The following is an 18,031-nucleotide window of genomic DNA, read 5'->3' as shown; positions in this document are numbered from 1 at the left end:
CAGGCAGTTGCGAGTTCGATCCCTGGTACCGATTAAAAAAAAAAAAAAAAAAAAAAAAAAGACCAAAAAAAAAAAAAAAAAAGTAGGGTGAATATTTAATGTTAAAATTATTATAAGACTCACTGATATTAATCCTCCTCAAAATAGTCCCCCTAACTTTGACAACAGCCTTTTATCCGGTTTCCAAAACAATTCTGGAACTCTCTTTTATGAGTGTCTTTTAATTGCACTGTTGTGACAGCCTAAATATCTCAATCAAATCAAAATATTTACCTGTCTTGGTTATTTCAAATCTGGGTTTACACAGGGTGTGAGACCTGACAAATAAGGGCCACGAGGACCCACCATAATGTTTTAGGAGCCTGCTTTTCCCTTGGAGCAGCGTTTGCTGTATTTGAGCACTTACTTTTTTGATCAGGAGTTGGAGAATCAAGAAACAGGACTTCCAGAATTACTTCAGAAAGTGGCAAAATAACGGAATACGTGTGTTTGAAGTGAGTGGGAGTATATTGAGAGGGGATTAAATAGCAATGTGTCTTTTATTGTATTTTTAAAATTTCAATATTAATCACTCCTTGGATGCATAATGATGAGTATAATTGTATAGTAATCACTGTCACACTATAATTTAAAAATTTCGGTAAACACATGCATCTTTAGATGTCTTATATATGAATATATTTGCCCATATATTCATATTTAACATTCTTAATGAAAGGAAGCACAGAATAAGATAATTTATTTTTCATAAAAATTGCTTGGTATTATATCATATAAAATTGTTTGAAATGATTTTATAGTTGACCCCTGACTGAAATACTTTATATTCGTGAACATTCATCTCCTGGATCTTCCAAGGAGAATGTGACTCTTCCGGACTCCCAAATCTATTTTACTGAGCCAGAGGTGCCAACTTGCATGTGTTTGGGAAAGGGAAGTAGGATATTTGAAACAAGTTTTCAGACATTGGAAAACGAGCAGAACAAGGTAACTATTTCTGATAAAAGAATAAAAGAGAAGCAATGCCTTGAGGATTACAGCTTACTGCCTAGAACTTCTCAGGAGAAGGAAAGGAACTCCAAATGGTGATCTCTATAAGTGAAGCATTTTGATATTCCACAGTGGGTGCTGGGGATATAGCTCAGTGGCATAAGTGCCTGTCTGCCAAGCATGAGGTCATGAGTTTGATCCCCAGTACAAAAAAAAAAAAAAGGAAGAAACAAGTATTCTACAGGGGCTAGATTTCACAGAAAAAGCTAGACAGAGGTAGACTTGACCTCAAACCTCATTAACAGCCTACTCTGATTGATTGGCCACAGTGATGGTTTGATTCTCTTAGAATTAATGTCAGTGTTGTAGTCAGGGGTTGTGCAGAGAACAATTAGAATCAGGGAACAGAATTTATAACACTGTTTTATGATGGTTAACCAGAGTAAAACACAAGAAATTGCAGGAAAATTGTCCACAGTACTAAAGACCCAGAATATTCAGCCAAGGGCCTAGATTCCACAGCAAATGTTTATATGAGTCCAGTTGAAAACCTAGAGCCAATGACAGCGCCTCCCACAAGTCTAACTGCAGGTCTACAGCCCATGAAAACGACTCATACCAGTCTCTTTTATGGAATTGTGTTGAGAAAGCTCAAAGGTCAGTGGTGGAAGCTAGAAAGTCTTTTCCAGTCAGGTGAAGAAACTGGGCTGGTAGGTTGAGGGGTCTACATTGGAATGGAGAAGTCACACTCAAAATAAAGACCAGTGCTGCCCTGAAAAGCACCACAGCCATCCTCAGTGACATGGAGTGAACTTCACAATCAAATTAGACGCAGTATTTAGATGTCCCTGAAAAATCTGGCTGTTTCCTCTGCCTCAGTGTACAGTAACTTTGGTAGAAGGCCATGTGCCCTTTGGGAAAAGTGGAGGAGGCAATGAATAGTGTGTATTTTAGGTGGTATTCTGTGGCATTTCCTCACAAGGACACAGCCTTCCCTTCATTTAAAGGACTCTGAGTTTTATGAACTGGCTCTGGTCTGGTAGTTGATTGCAGGTCATATTTCTAAGCTTTTATGCTTAGTATTAGATTTATTTTCATTTGACCTGGTTTTCTGTTTATAAAGATGAAGCAAAACTTTGATATGTTTCTTATCTATTTAGTTTCTAGAAAAGTCATGATTACACAGTGACACATGTTTGAGTGTGACTATACTGATTGCTTTATTTTATTTCTGTTCTCTATAATACATTCTACAACTGCACCCACCCTGTATTTGGTGGTTGAGTGCCAGCACTTGGCCCTTGTCACCCTAGTAACCCAGTACCCCCTATCTCATTTAAGATTTCTAATTGGACGACTACAGTTTTCCCTATAAATTATGACCTAAAAAGAGAAAATATGAAATTCTTCAAGAATGCTGTCCTTGCCAATCTGTTTTTCAAAGTATTGATTAAAGATATGCCTTTTGGAAACTTCCAATGTGGGAGAGTAAGCTTTATATGGCAAATTCAATTTGGCGTTCTTATCACCCTGAGTTTTGGATACACTCTTCTGTAGTAAATCAGAGAAAATCAGCCATCCCCTACTCACTCGGACTGCTCCCTTTCTGATCCATGTGTCAGTTAGCCAGTAAGCAGCCCTTTTGTCTTTTAGTGACAGCGAATGTGGAATCTCTCCTTAGGCAACATATTGATAACGTACAATTGACATGATGTGATGTTGTCTTTCTTCAGTCATTATCCAGCATCCTTACTATCCAGTGCCCCATGCATGTCCTTGGATTACTTCATGTATAATTGAAAAACTGAAGAGTTCTTTTGGAGTGTAGAACCCTTACTTTCTTCAGGGTCACACTTTCTACCTCACCTTTAGGGCCCTTCTGGCACTTGAATCTAGTTTCTGCTTTAAAAGCAAAGATAGGTGGTAGAACGAGGTCCTAAAGTGAATCAGAAACTGTATTCCTTGAAAACTGCCTTCAGGGAAGCCATTATTATTTTCTCAGGCAGTGCAGTGTTAACCTCCTTTGACAGGTTTGGCAAGGCTTATACCACTGCGGCTCCTACCGTCTGGCTGAACCAGTCACTTTGTTAGCAAAAGACTCATCAGACTGTATCAAGGCTGATTGTTTCCAGCATCATTAGTGTCCCGATATCCACTAACTGACCACTTTCTGTTCCAACCAGTGCTCTAATCTGACCAGTACACATCCTGCAAGGCCAATAGGTCAACTCCCAGTGTGATTAAGGCAATGCTGCAATGACAGCTTGTGTTTCGCTTTGAAACTAGGGCTATAGAGCAAAGATTTCTCTTAAGGGATATTTAGAAAAGCTTAAACTATTCCACCAACTTGAATCAGGAAATTTAAATCCCTTGAGCTCATTCTTTTCTTTCACCCCTTTATCCAGTAGCATTTGAAAAATTATGCATGATTCCAATCTTAGTGTTCCACAACTATTCAAAGCATCCTAAATAAAATCACTGAATTCCTTGCCTCTTATCAGTGATTGATTAGAAGTGCCCCATGCAAGTACTTTTCATACCATCTTAAATTTGGTCATGGAATATCACTGCTGTCTACACTGAGGAATTATTTATTATTTTAAAGGCTAACTGAAAAGTCAATTCCAAAACCTTAAAATTAATTATGAAAGCTCATCCTTAAAATTTTTTTTTCCCTAGAACTACTTCTGATGTGGAAATCTAGAACAGCGTTCTTCAGACAGACAAAAGTAATAGGAAATATAAATTATAAAGAAAGGATAAAGATAGAAAGATAGATAGACAGATAATGTTTAAAGCAATTTGGCCATAGTTTATCGATGACTCCACAGTAGATATTCTGAAAGCCTAGTGGAACAAGGAAAATATGAGTCTATCCAAATCAAAAAGTCCCAGAGCCAGGGAGCCTCTGATGCATGTCTGAGAATTTGAAGGACAAAAAGCCTGGTGTCGAAAGCTGAAAGGAGCAGGGAGATATGGGATGGGTAGGGAATGAGAAAGTTGAATTAAGATATTTTGTATGTGTTTAAACTTCCCACAATAAGTGTAATAATTATGTACTCCAAATATGCACTGATTGAAAGAAAGAGAAAGGAGAAGGATGTACTGGCTGCAGAAGGGAAATAGGATAAACTTGCTTTTCTTCTGCCTTTTGCTTTTGTCTTAGACTCTAGTCAACTAGATGGTGCTCATTCCCCGCCGAGAGTGAGTTGTGCTCACTCAGTCCACCATCCCACATGTCAGTCTCTCCCAGAAATCTTCATAAGAGGGACCAAAGTCATGCTTAGCCAGTTATTTAGGCAGCCATCAATACAGACCAAGTTGACTCCTAGAATGAACCATCAGAGACAGAATCTTCATTAATCTCCCTGTGTGTTTATGGGAAGAAGAAATATTTTTCTTTCTTTTGAATAATGTAAATCTACTTCTTAGTGGGTTGCTTTTTGATTATTATGGACCAAATAAACCATCTATTAGAAAATATTAAAAATTATTAAAAGGAATTTCTTTGAAACAAGTTAAAATTACTAGTTGAAAACCCAGTTTTTTATACCAGAAAGAAGCCAGTTGAGAGGCTTCCTAAGGTAGATAGCTCAAATTGTCTATAGAGGGTAGGCTGAGGATGGAAGCAGTAATGTGACAGTTTTCCTGGTTTTCATTTTAAATGTCATGATGCTGATGAAGAGCGTTTCCATAAGCTTTTTGAGTATCCTAAGTAGTAGCAGGCATACAGGTTTCCTATTGCATCTTAAAAATTTTTAAGAAGATTCATGTAACACTGAATGACTCTGAGGACAGGACCATTTATTTCTCAGTAACTGCAAGTCACGAGAGTTAGAAGAAGAGGAGTGTGAGGTTTGAAGGCTGTTGTCAGACTCTGTAAAAGTTAAAATACCTGAGTACTAGCTACACTGAGTGCACTGTAGTTTTCCACTGAAATATAAAATTTATCTCTATAATTAACATCTTTTTCAATCAAATTTAACTGAAATCATATTTTATCCTAAGAAAAGAAAAGATGTCGAGCCTCTTTAGATTCGCCCTGCTTGCTTAGATAAGTAAAGTAAGCGTGGTAATTGAACACATTGGCTTTTTGAGTTTGCATGCTGAAATTTCTCATAAGGAATCTCTGAATATATTTTTTTTACTTTATTGATAAATGGTAAAATACAATTTCATAACAAAATAATAGGAGAGTGATCATAGTTAATATGTCACATATTATCATCTGCAAAATAGCTATTCAAAGTACAAGATATGGGCATACAAAAATTCTCCCAATCAATATTAAAACAAATTTTCCTTTTTAATGAACTAAGAGATACTAACAGTATAAGTATCTTGCATTTTTCTCCCTTTTCCCTTCCTTCTTTTTCCTTTCCCTCATCATAGTCCTTTTTTTCTTTTTAAATGATTATTTCTCATTTCACAGTATCTATTGTACATTCTAGACCTTATTTACTCTTTCAATTTCTCAGACAAGGGAGACAATATAATGGTTACATATGAGTCTGATTTATTTCTCTTATAAGTATAGTCTCAATTGCATCCATTTAATAACCATAGAAGTCTCAAGTTTATCCTTCTCTATGGCTGAATAGTAGTGGTTCATTGTGTAAAATTATAATACTCAGTTGATAGACTCTTGGGTTGTTTCCAAGATGTAACTATAAAAAAAAAAAAAAAACATAAGTTCACATATATTACTGTGGTATGATGTTTTCAACTCTTTTGTGAAGACACCCAGAAGATAAATAGCTGGGTCAAATGGGACTTCCAGTCCTAGCTTTTGGAGGAATCTCCATACTAATTTCCACAGTGGTTGTACCAGTCTGCATTCCCATGAACAGTGTGTGTTTCCTCACAGCCCCTCCACCATATTTTATTGATTGATTTCTTGATTATAGCCAATCTTTCTGAAGTGAGATGGAATCTCATGTTGTTTTAACTTGTATGTCTCAAAGGATCAGACCTGGAATTCCCAAATTAAAAGACCCAATCCAAAAAAGAGCATCTAAGATGAATGCAGTATTCTCAGATGAAGAAATACAAGTCACAAATTAATACATGAAAAAGTGTTCAACAGCACTGATTACTCGACAGAATAGAATTTTAAAAATTTTCATAGCTAGGAAGGGAAACCAGAAACTCACTTCACCATCAGACTTAATTTGCAACATCTACAGATTTGAATGAATTCTTCTAAGGTTCTGTAAGTTTCTAAGATTCCTGGATGTGCTAGGAACTGATCTTATAAAAGTCTAAGTCTAGGAGGCTTTAATCCTATTTTTCCAAGAGAACTTTGTGAATATCCATTCCATAAAGTCAACCTTTGGTTGTTGCTGTTTTTCAGATTCTGTTCAAATTATTATCAAATGTTCTACTGTGGTCAGATTTTGAAAATGTAACCAGTACTCTCATTGTATCCTGTTGCAAGTATAACACATTTCTATTGAACTGATAAGAATAACTATGAAGTATAAGCAATAAATATAAGAGCACAGAAATTTTGAATTCTGCAGGAATAAGACAAGGACAAAAAAGTCAGTGCTTCATTTATGTTTCCAAAGGGATAATCTCCTAACTTCTATAAGTGTAGATTATTTGAAACAAAATAAAAAGAGAGTCTTCAAAACCAGATAATAGAATATTAAAGACCAAGGAAGGTTCAACACATACTATAATCATCTGAATTACTTCACTGAGTCTAAAGCAATATTTTTTTTTCTTTAGTTAGCAATTTCATGAACCATTCAGCTTCTCCACTTGAGTTCTGGAACTCCATACTCAGTTAATTGATGTGGGCTCAGAGTTAAGCAACTGATGCCATCATGAAACTTTGGAGTCTGATATCTATAGCTGGTTGCAAGTGTTTTCAGAGAAGGAACAGTAAAAATTCTGTAAATGATAAATACTGAAAATAATCATGATCAAAGATGATCGAAGCTCATAAGATGATAAGTTGATATGAGTAGAAAAAAAAACTGAAGGGGAAAAGGAAGGAGAAGGAAAAGAAAAAGAAGTAGAAGAGACACAGCTGATATGGGAAACAGGAAGTCAAGTTTGTTCTATGTTGTTATATGGCATCTCACATAACACAGAATGAAAACTGATGACATAACAGGGTATTTCATGGGCAAGAGCAGTGTTGACACATTATTTGGAATCCTATATAATTTCTAAAATACTTACACAACAGTAGCACAATATTTACCCATCCAAATATAACACAGGGAAGGTGAAAGCATTTCTTATTTTGCAGTGTTTTCCATGTAATGAAAATATCAATCAAAAACATCAAATTATTTTTGACATTTTTCTCACCAAAGTAGAAGAACAAATTGTTTACAAATTTCTAGATGTCTTCTGGGAAATCTTAAGATCAGTTTGAGAAGATTTGATTCAAGATTTTATATGAACAAAGCAATATTGTGAAAAATGTAAACCATTTATAGTGCTTTCAGAAGAGAGAAGTGTCAGTTCTCTGAAATGCCAAGGGTGTGATAAAAGTTAATGTAAAGTGTAAGAAAGTGTTCTGAGAAGACCCAAACCTTATTGTTCCAGGAAGAATCCATGACCAATATAAAATTCTTTTCCTGAAAACTGCTTACAACTTTTGAATCCATTTAGTATTTAATCCTACACGTTTCCTCTTTCTAATTATAGAAATAGCAATCTTTTTACTTTAGGATGAGATTAATATTCATCTCTTAACAATTAAATATTGTTTTTTGTTTGTATGCATACCTGCTTGCATACTCTACAAGGTTGTATCTGTTTAAATTATCTTTTCTGGTAGTTTCACCACTTATATAAATACATGTGATATAGAACAGTTATACAAAATAACTTTTTGACATTAGAAATCTTCGTTTAAAAGAGAAAATTCTAAGTAGATGACTGAAATATCTGTAGACTACTTGCATTATTTAACATACTAATAGATTTTAAAGTATGTCATCTCTGTTTTTCATAGGTCATACTTCTTCCTGCTAGAATTTTTCCTGGGGCAAAAATAATATGTATATGAACAGACTTGAGTATTTTTAGTCTCTCTACAAAAATTTTAAAAATTGTATAAAAATACATTTAATAATGATTATTCTAGTAGTTTTAATTTTTAGAAATAACCTAGACATTCTCTAAACATATACTACTTAATTTAATTTGGCATAATATTAATGATGAAAGTTAGCAAAAATAATTTGAGAACCCTTTTTTAGTATATGTACTTTAACACCAGAAATAGTATAGTACCCCATCAGCTCAAGTTACTTTCATGTTAACTCTTCTTAAAGTACATGCACCCTAAAAGTAAAAAGCTAACTATGTATGTACTTTGTTTGATGTTTTTGGTCATTGCTTTCTTCAGTGTAAAGCTTAGATGAGGCAACTTTTTATTGAGTATTTACCTGCATATTCATCTTAAGGTTGAATATGTAATTTTCATAATCTTAAATGTCTAAGTAGATTACATCATTCAATTTGTAAATCCAAGTAAAATAAAAATGCTTATAATGAATGCTAACAGAACATGCTTTTATTTTATTATAACAGAATACATTTTTATTAAACCAATAACATTAAACTAGCTTAATATTTCAATGATATAACCAAATCATATGAATTTGAAAAGCATTTGAATCAGTTCTTAGGATTAGGAGTAGTAGGAATATTTAGCTTAAATCAATGCTCACTTATGAAAACATTTTAAAAGGATTGTATAAAGAAAGTAATACTGTAAGAGATTTTATTTTTTGTGTTTTGGTACCGGGGATCGAACTCACAACCTTGAACTTGCCAGGCAGATGCTTATGCCACAGAGCTAAATCTCCATCCTCTAAGAGATTTTAAAATATCACTACCTATAACATATATCAAACAGTTACATGAAAAAAGATTTTATAGTTTGACTTCAAAATTTTAGCCATGAGTCAATATAACACTGTTACACATTCTGGCTTTTGCTCTTCTTTATGCTTTTGTTCATATTTTTTCTGAAAGTCTGAAATAAGCTAAAGTCACTTCAGTATGAGGCTAAAGCTTTTTGCCAATATATGCTGTAGGAAACGTAAAACTTCCTTTTATTCGTATATACAATTTTTGGAAAGATATGATTGCATGTAGATAAAATACTAATTCAATTTCAAATTGGTGCTTTTTTATTTTGCACTCAGACATTTGTTTTAGAGGATCTTGATCTCTCAGAAATCATAACCGAAGTAGTGTCCTAAAACTCAGGTGACTAAGGATCCGGTGAGAAGGAAAAAGATCTGGCAAGAACAGAGGAATGGGAGAAGATGAAGTTTGAAGTAACATAAGCCAAAAAAATCAAGGAAACTGAAAGGAAGATGGAAAGGATAAATGGAAGAAAGAGAATTACAAGTGATAGGAACTGGAGATCTTAGATACCCAGTTTGGGGAGACATGCAGTTTCCCAAGTTGGGGATTTAGGTTCCAGTTTATTCTTTTTTTTTTTTTTTTTTAATTTTATTTAAAAGGCAAAAAAAAAAAAAAGAAAAAAGAAAAAACAAAACAAGACAAAACAGTGTAAGGGTACAAGTAATACAGGACTACAAAAAAAATTAAGAAATCACCAGTTAATAGATTACACGTTGTCATCTTAGAAATAGTTGCTGAAGTCACAGGATCAAAGCGTACAAAGTGGACATTCAAACAGTGAGACTGCAAACAGTTGTGTTCAGTGATTCAACAAAAACTAAGCAATATGGTCATCTCTCCTAACACACCTAAACAGACTTGCAGTTGTACCCTTTAGAGCACTTTTTTCCCTCTCTTTTTTTTTTTTTTTAACAAAATGTACACATTTTGATTTTTATTACTCCCATAATTCTTATTACATTTTTTGGAAGAGAATAAAATCAAATATGACAAAACAAAGCTGTCATCCAAAACCAAGGATAGACATAGCACATGATGTAAAAACGGAGTACAAGGTTATCTACAATGGTTACCCTAATGCCTCTTGCTTCCTTAAAAAGAATTGTCTTATCTCATTAGGTATTATAAAGTTGAACAAAATAGTACAGACCAAGACCAATAAAACCTAAACATTGTAAACATTACAGGACTTCAAAAGAAGATAATAGTCAAACCAGAATGGGCATCTAAGTGAATCTTATTGCCTTCAAAGTAGTTGCCTATATCCTCAAACTTGATACTATCAAACAGAACGGAACAGAGTCTAATCAGTCAAAACGATGATGGGAATAATACACGACTTCAAATCAAGTTAATAGGAAATCAAAAAAGTTACTATAATATATCCTGCTATTTTTTTTATTTTCCCTTAATTAAAAAAAAATTTTAAAATAAATAATTTTTAATGAATAAGGGGGAGATTGAGATACAATAGGACATAGCAACATAACAATACAGGTCAAAGCATGACAGTTTCATCAACCTAGTGCTTCACCACCAAATAACCCGGCTTAGTACTAGTTAACATAGTGTCTTTTTCCTTGAAGTATTTGAATATAACTTCGTATACTATAGCATCAGACATATCAAGACAGTGTGAAACCATTCAAGTGGATGAAAGTATTACAGGGTGTTTAGAATGAGCTAACAGAAAACGAACAATTGTTTCTATATTATCTCTTTGCCTATGAAATTCTTTGTTTATAGTATCACATTTAATAAAACCCAGTAAGTTACAGCATGATAAAACCAATGGAGACAGAAGAGCAACAGTTTGGTAGGGCTTCAAAATAAGATGATATTAAATCAGCACTAGCTATTATGATGTCTTGTTTTCTTCAAAATAGCTGTTCATTTCATCACAGGCAATAATATTAAGCAGCCCAGAATAAAGCCATTCCAATTAACGAGTGAAAACTTTATAAGGCTTCAAGGCCACATAATGGGGCATCATGATTATCACATACTTTTATATATTTGAATCCTTTCTTACACTAGGGAAACTATTAGTTATTCACACATGTGAGTTTATTTTACTTATGAGTGTGGTCTCAAGCTGCGCCCATTTATTTATAAATATCTCAATGTGATCCTTCTTTATAGCTGAGTAGTACTCCATTGTATAAAAATAACACAACGTTTTTAACCATTCCTCAGTTGATGGACGCTTGGGTTGTTTCCAAGTTCTGGCAATTACAAATTGTGCTGCTATAAACATAGATGAACATATATATCTGTGGCATGATGCTTTCAGTTCTTCTGGGAATATGCCTAGATGTGGAATAGCTGGAACAAATGGGACTTCCAATCCCAGCTTTTAGAGAAATCTCCAGACTGACCTCTACAATGGTTGCACCAGTCTACACTTCCACCAACGGTGCAGGAGAGTTCCTTTTTCCCCACAGCCTCTCCAGCATTTGTTGTTGTTGCTTTTCTTGATCCTGGCCATTCTTTCAGAGGTGAGATGGAATCTCAGTGTGGTTTTAATTTGCATTTCTCTAATGACTAATGATGATGAACATTTTTTTAATGTATTTATTTGCCATTTGCATTTCTTCATCTGAGAAGTGTGTATTCATCTCACATGCCCATTTTTGGATTGGGTCTTTGAATTTTGGGGGTCTGAGTTTTTTTTTTTTTTTTTAATTCTTTATATGTTTTAGACAAAAGTCCCTTGTCTGAGGGGGAGTTCACTAAATCTTCTCCCAGTTTGTGGGTTTTTGTTTCACTATGTTGGAGATTTTTTTTTTTTTTGACATGCAGAAACTTTTTAATAAGAGGTGATCCCAGTTAGTGATTCTGGGAAGTATTTCCCGTGCATTTTGAATCCTGTTCATACCTAGCCATATGTCTTCAAAGTTTCTACCCAATTTGTCTTCCAATAGATTTAATGTTTCTGTTTTAATATTCAGATCTTTGACCCATTTAGATTTTAATTTAGTACATGGTGATAGGCATGGGTCTAGTTTTAGTTTTCAGCATATAGAGAGCCAGTTTTTCCAACACCATTTATTAAAGAGACTGTCGTTCTTTAAGTGAAACTGTTTGGCTCCTTTATCAAAGATAAGGTGGTTGAGAGTGTTTGTAGTTATGGTTGTATCTTGTAATCTATTCCATTGATCTTTGGCTCTGTTTTGATTCCAGTACCATGTTGATTTTACTATGGTTGCTTTGTAGTATAACTTCAAGTCAGGGATTGTGATGCCTCCTGCCTTGCCTTTGTTGCTTAGAACTATCTTCTAGGTCTCGTCTCACTCCAGATGAATTTTAGGAGTGATTTCTCTAGATCTGTGAGGTATGTTGATGGTATTTTTATTGGGGCTGCATTGAATCTGTATAAGAGTTTTGGGAGAATGGCCATTTTCACAATGTTTGTTCTTCCTATCCATGAGCAAGGGATGTCTTTCCATTTTCTGAGATCATTTTCAATTTCTTTTCTCAGTGTATTATAATTTTCCCTATATAGGTCTTTCACTTCTTTCATAAGAGTAATTCCTAAATATTTCATTTTTTTGGTTGCTAGTGTGAAGGTTGTGGTTTCTCTTATTTCTCTTTCTGTGATTTTCTTGTTAGTGTATAGGAATGCTATTGATTTCTGAGTATTGATATTGTATCCAGCTACATTACTGGATTTATTTATTATATCTAAGATATCTATTTATTATATTTATTTATTATATCTATTATATCTTTCAATGGAATTTAGGGTGTCTTCTATGTAGAGTATCATGTTATCTGTAAACAATGATAATTTAACTTCTTCTTTTCCTATCTTTACCCCTTTTTTTTCTCTCTCTTGTCTAATTGCTCTGGCTAGTCTTTCCAGTTATATAAAATAGGAGTGGTGATAAAGGACATCCTTGTCTTTTGCCTGATTTTAAAGTAAAGTTCTTCAGTTTTTGGCCATTTAGTATGATACTGGATATTGGTTTATTGTAGATGGTCTTTATTATATTGAGGTAAAGACCATCTATTCCAATTTTCTGTATAGTTCTTATCATGAATGAATGTTGAATCTTATCAAAAGTTTTTTTTTCTGCATCTATAGAAATGATCATGTGATTCTTAATTTTTGTTTTCTTGATATGGTGGCTTACATTTATTGATTTATGTATGCTGAACCATCCCTGCATGCCTGGGGTGAATCCCACTTGGTCATGGTTTATAATCTTTTTAATGATTTGCCAATATTTTATTGAGGATTTTTGCATCTGTGTTCATTAGGGAGATTGGTCTATAGTTCCCTTTTTTAGTTGGGTCTTTCTCAGATTTTGGTACTTGAGTAATATGTGCTTCTAGGAATAACTTAGGAAGGTTTACTTCCCTTTCAATTTCATTGAATAGTTTGAGGAGTGTCAGCAGTAGGTATTCTTTGTATTTCTTGTAGAATTCTGCAGTGAATCCATCTGGGCCTGAGCTCTTTGTAGATAAGTACTTAATTACATTTTCAATTTCATTAATAGGGATTGGGTTGTTTGGCAGTTTTACATCCTCTTGATCCAGCTTTGGTACTTCATGTGTTTCTAGGAATCTGTCTATTTCTTCTGTGTTATCTAATCTTTGAGAGTAGAGATTTTTGAAATAGGTGTTGATGAGATTCTGTATACAGTCTGTAGTGATTTCACCTTTTTCTTTTCTTATTGCATGAATTTGAGCTTTTTCTTCCCTTTTCTTAATAAGGTTGGCTAGGGGCTTATCAATTTTATTTATTATTTCGAAGAACGAACTCTTTGATTCATTGATTCCTTAGATTGTTTTCTTAGTTGCTATTGCGTTGATTTCTGCTGTGATTTTTATAATTTCCTCTCTTCTTTTGGTTTGGGCTTGACTTGCTCTTCTTTTTTTAGCTGTTTGAGGTGAAGCATCATATTGTTTACTTGTATTCATTCTGTTTTCCTGATGTGGGAACTCAGTACAATAAGTTTTCCTCTGACGGCTTTCATTGCATCCCACAAGTTCCAGTAAATTGTATCTGTATTTTCATTTTCTTGTAGGTATTGTTTAATTTCTTCTTTAATTTCCCCTGTGACCTAATGATTACTCAAGAGTGTGCTATTCAGTTTCCATGTGTTTGTGGGATTTTTGCAGTATCTTTTATCATTAATTTCTAATTTCAAAGCACTATGATCCGATAACATGCAAGGGATGATTTCAACTCTTTTGCATTTATTTAAATATGTTCTGTGAGCTAATATATGGTCTATTTTAGAGAATGACCCATGTACTGCTGAGAAGAGGTGTATTCTGATGCTGTTGGGTGGAACACTCTATATATGTCTATCTAGTCCATTTGTTCACAGGTGTGATTCAGTTCTGTTATTTCTTTGCTGATTCTTGTCTGGTTGATCAGTCCCTTGTTGTCAATGTTGTGTTAAGGGGTGTCCTGTTACAATGGTGTAACTGATAATTTGATTTTTCATTTCTGTTAATACTTGTTTTATATAACTGGGTGCTTTGGAATTTGGTACATATATATATTTAAGATAGTTATCTCTTCCTCTTGGAGTTTTCCCCTAACAAGTATGTAGTGACCTTCGTTGTTTTTCTGATCATTATTGGTTTAAAGTTCACATTGTCTGCAAACAGAATGGTACTCCTGCTTTTTTGCTTTTTTTTTTTTTTTTTTTTGATTCCTGTTGTGTGAAGTATTGTTTTTCATCCTTTGACTTTCAGTCTGTGAGTATCCTTTTGGGTTAGATGGGTTTCCTGTAAACAGCATATGGTTGGATTTTGTTTCTTGATCCATTCTACCAGTCTGTTTCTTTTAATTGGTACATTGAGACCATATACATTAATGGTTACAACTGTTATATGTTGGTTTATTGTTGACATGTTATCTTTCTGCTGTTGCATTTTTATCTTTCTTTTCTGTTTAATTATCTGCTTTGCTTAGTGTTTTTTCCTTTGTGTATCTAAACTGTCTTTCGAAATTTTTTGCAGGGTTGGCTTGGTGATCATGAAGTTCTTCAGCTGTTCTTTGTCATAGAAGTATCTTATTTCACCATTGATTTTGAATGATAGTTTTTCAGGGTTCATCATTCTAGGGTGGAAATCATTTTCCTTTAGGATCTGGAATACTTCACTCCATGCTCTTCTTGACTTTATTGTTTGTGCTGAGAAGTCTGCTGTCATTTTGATAGGTTTTCCTTTATAAGTGATCTGTCTTTTCTCTCTGACAGATTTAATAATCTATTCTTGTGTTGGATTTCTGGGATGGTGATTCTTATATGTCTGGGTGTAGTTTTATTCTGGTTATGAATATTTGGAGTTCTATATACTTCACTGAACCTGATGTCGGTTTTTGACTTCATGCTTGGGGAATTTTGAGCTATTACTTCTCTAAATTATCCTCTTGATGTCCTTTATGTTGTCCCCTTCTTTTTCATTAATCCCTATCAGTCTTACATTGTTTTTCTTTGCGTCATCTTGCAGTTGTTTAATTGTTATTTCCTGATTCTTTGTTAGTTTTAAAAGATCTTTCCTTTGCTGTTCACTAGCTGCAATCCATCTTCAAGGTTTGAAATTCTATCTTCACTTTCATATAGGTGGTTTTTACAGCTTTCAGTGGAGTTTTTGATTTCCTGTATATCTCTTTGTATCTGCTTTATATATTCTGTTTCTTATATTGCTCATCTAGGGATTCTATCTTTTTTTTTTTTTTGGTTCCTCCAATTTTTTAACTGTTTTCTTTAGATATGTTCAGCATCTTTCATTTCTTTTATCATTTCTTCTTTTACCTGGGAGATTATTTCAAGTTTGAATTCCTTTAAAGCTTCCGAGAGTTGCTTGTTTATTTCAGTAGCTATTATGTCTGATATTTGAGGTGTATGGCATATATTTTCTTCTATATACATTGCTCCTAGGGTTTCTTGAGATGGGCTGGAAGTTTGAGGTTGTAGTTTGGTCTTTCGTTTTGTCATTTTCCTATATTTCTGTTTCAATTGTTATTCTAAAGCTTCCTCAGGGTCTGCTGGAAAACCACTTCTATGTTCGCAGCTCCTGGAACTCTGGCACCCAGTTTCCCCAGGCCACTGGGTCCCTGGAACCTGTGGCACTCACCTGCTTGCTTTGAACTCCACAGTCCTAAACAAGCTGGGCTCCAGGACAGTGGGCACCCACCTGCTTGCTTAGAATTCCACAGTTCTCCAAGCGCAGCTGGAATGGGGAGGCAGATATAGGTGCTTCTGACCCACCTAGCTGTTTCACCACACTCTGCAGGCTCGAGGGTCCTGAACAAGCTGGGCTTAGGAGAGAGTGCATGGGGCTCTTACCCCTGGACACTGGGCCTCTGGAACTGGTGATGCCCGCCTGCCGGCTTAGAAGTCCACCGTCCTCCAGACACACAGGGACGTGGATGCAAGCACCCCAGACTCACCTAACCATTCCACTGCACCCAGACGGTGTGAGGGTCTCAGACAGGCTGGGCTCCAGGGACAGTGTGTGCCTGCCTGTTTGCTTGGAACTTCACTGTTCTCTGAGCACAGCCAGAACTGATTCCAGTTTATTCTTATAAAAAACATGATACCCAAAGGTTTGAGAAAGGAAATGTATAGTTTCTAGAACCAGTAAAGGTTTGAGAAAGAAATTTCAATTAACAAAGGAGAAAGAGTATTACATATGTATGAAGATAAAGGATTAAAGATTCATACTTTTTGTCCTACATGAGAATTCTACCATCTATTGTGGAATACTTTCAAGAGAATCAGAGAAATATTTTAAAGAACTAGGAAAAATTCTGGTCCTGGAAATGAAACAGTAAATCCTTCTTGAATAAAAGAGTCAGTGTGGTGGGTTGAAAACTGATGGTCAACTGAAACACCAGTTGAACTGAATCAGCATGGTGCTGAGTGTAGATGGCCTACAAGAACGTAGTTGCCACCATAAAAAGGAGACCTGGAGTGGAAGAGTTGTTGCTGTTGTTTGGTGAAATTGATTCTCCTGTTCTAATAAGTTGCCCTGGAGGACTTTATTGAGCTTCTTTCCTGACATGAATTTGACAGTTCTCATTGTAAAAGGACCTCAGGATCTTGTTGTTGCTGAGAATGACTGTGGTTCACTTTCAAGGAACTCTGGTCCTTACCTTGTGGCTGCCTTGATCCACAGGGGAAGATGTGCTGCTCAGTCTCCAGGAAAAGCTTGTCATGCTGGTTTCCTGATATGAACTCAGCTGTTCCTATCATCAAAGCAGCTCAAGACCTCATTGTCACTGAGGATTGCTGTAGTACTTTTGGGGGGAACTCTGGTTTTTAGTTTGAGTGTTGTTTCCTGGCTCCAGTGCAGAATCCTCAGCATACTGGCATAGAACCTTCATCCCACTGGCATAACCTTCTAGCTTCCACCACTGATGTTGGGACCTCTCCAGGGCCTATCCATGAAATAGACTTACATGAGTCATTGTCCTGTGCTCTAGGCCTCCAGCTGTACTTGTAGGGGATATTGTCATAGACTCTAGGTCTTCAGTTGGTGTCTTAGTTTTTACTCATCGCTGAGACAAAATACCTGAAGCCCAAAGTTGGGAAAAGAAAGGTTTATTTCTTACAGTTTTTGGAGGTTTTAGTCCACACTCAGTTGGCTCCAAGACAGGCAGGCATGGCTGGGCTGCAGTTCATGGCGGCTGTCAACAGCAAGCAGGAACCGGCAAAGAGCAAGACACAGATTCTTCCTGCCACTACATCATATCCTGGCTCCACCCCTTTGTGGGTGGATCACTGACACCATCAATCCAAGCAGTAGACAATCAACGAATAACAAATGCACAATTCAAACTCATGAGGCCTGGGGAACACAGACATAAACCATGACAGTTGGACTCATACAGGATTTTGCCATGGGATTTAAGCCCTTGGCTAAATATTCTAGATCTTGTTTGTGAACATATTTCCTCTATGTTCTTTGTATGTGACTTCTTGGGTAGCCATTATAAATAATGCTATAAATTATGCATCCTGTATTTAATTGTTTTCCTAGCAATCGCTGACTGCAGCAGTTGGAAGGGCAGACTTCCAGCCCAACAACTGTTTTTTCGAAAACTAGAAGTGAACTCAGTTCCTTACAAACCACAATCTAGACTCAAACTCAGTTTGTTTTTCTGGGGCTCTAG

At 35.3% G+C, this 18,031-nt stretch overlaps 1 protein-coding gene across 27 annotated transcripts in view; it reads left to right on the top strand.

Moving 5' to 3' along the window:
• Positions 1-18,031, top strand: part of Mgat4c (MGAT4 family member C) — a 698,044-nt gene that overhangs the window by 660,878 nt on the left and 19,135 nt on the right. The gene's annotated exons all lie outside the window — the stretch shown is intronic.

Source organism: Cavia porcellus, unplaced genomic scaffold (assembly GCF_034190915.1).
Source record: "Cavia porcellus strain 051 isolate PalLab524CR breed Dunkin Hartley unplaced genomic scaffold, mCavPor4.1 scaffold_8, whole genome shotgun sequence".
Classification (NCBI taxonomy): Eukaryota; Metazoa; Chordata; class Mammalia; order Rodentia; family Caviidae; genus Cavia; species Cavia porcellus.
Note: the sequence above shows the minus strand (reverse complement) of the source record. Positions and strands in the feature narration are given on the sequence as shown.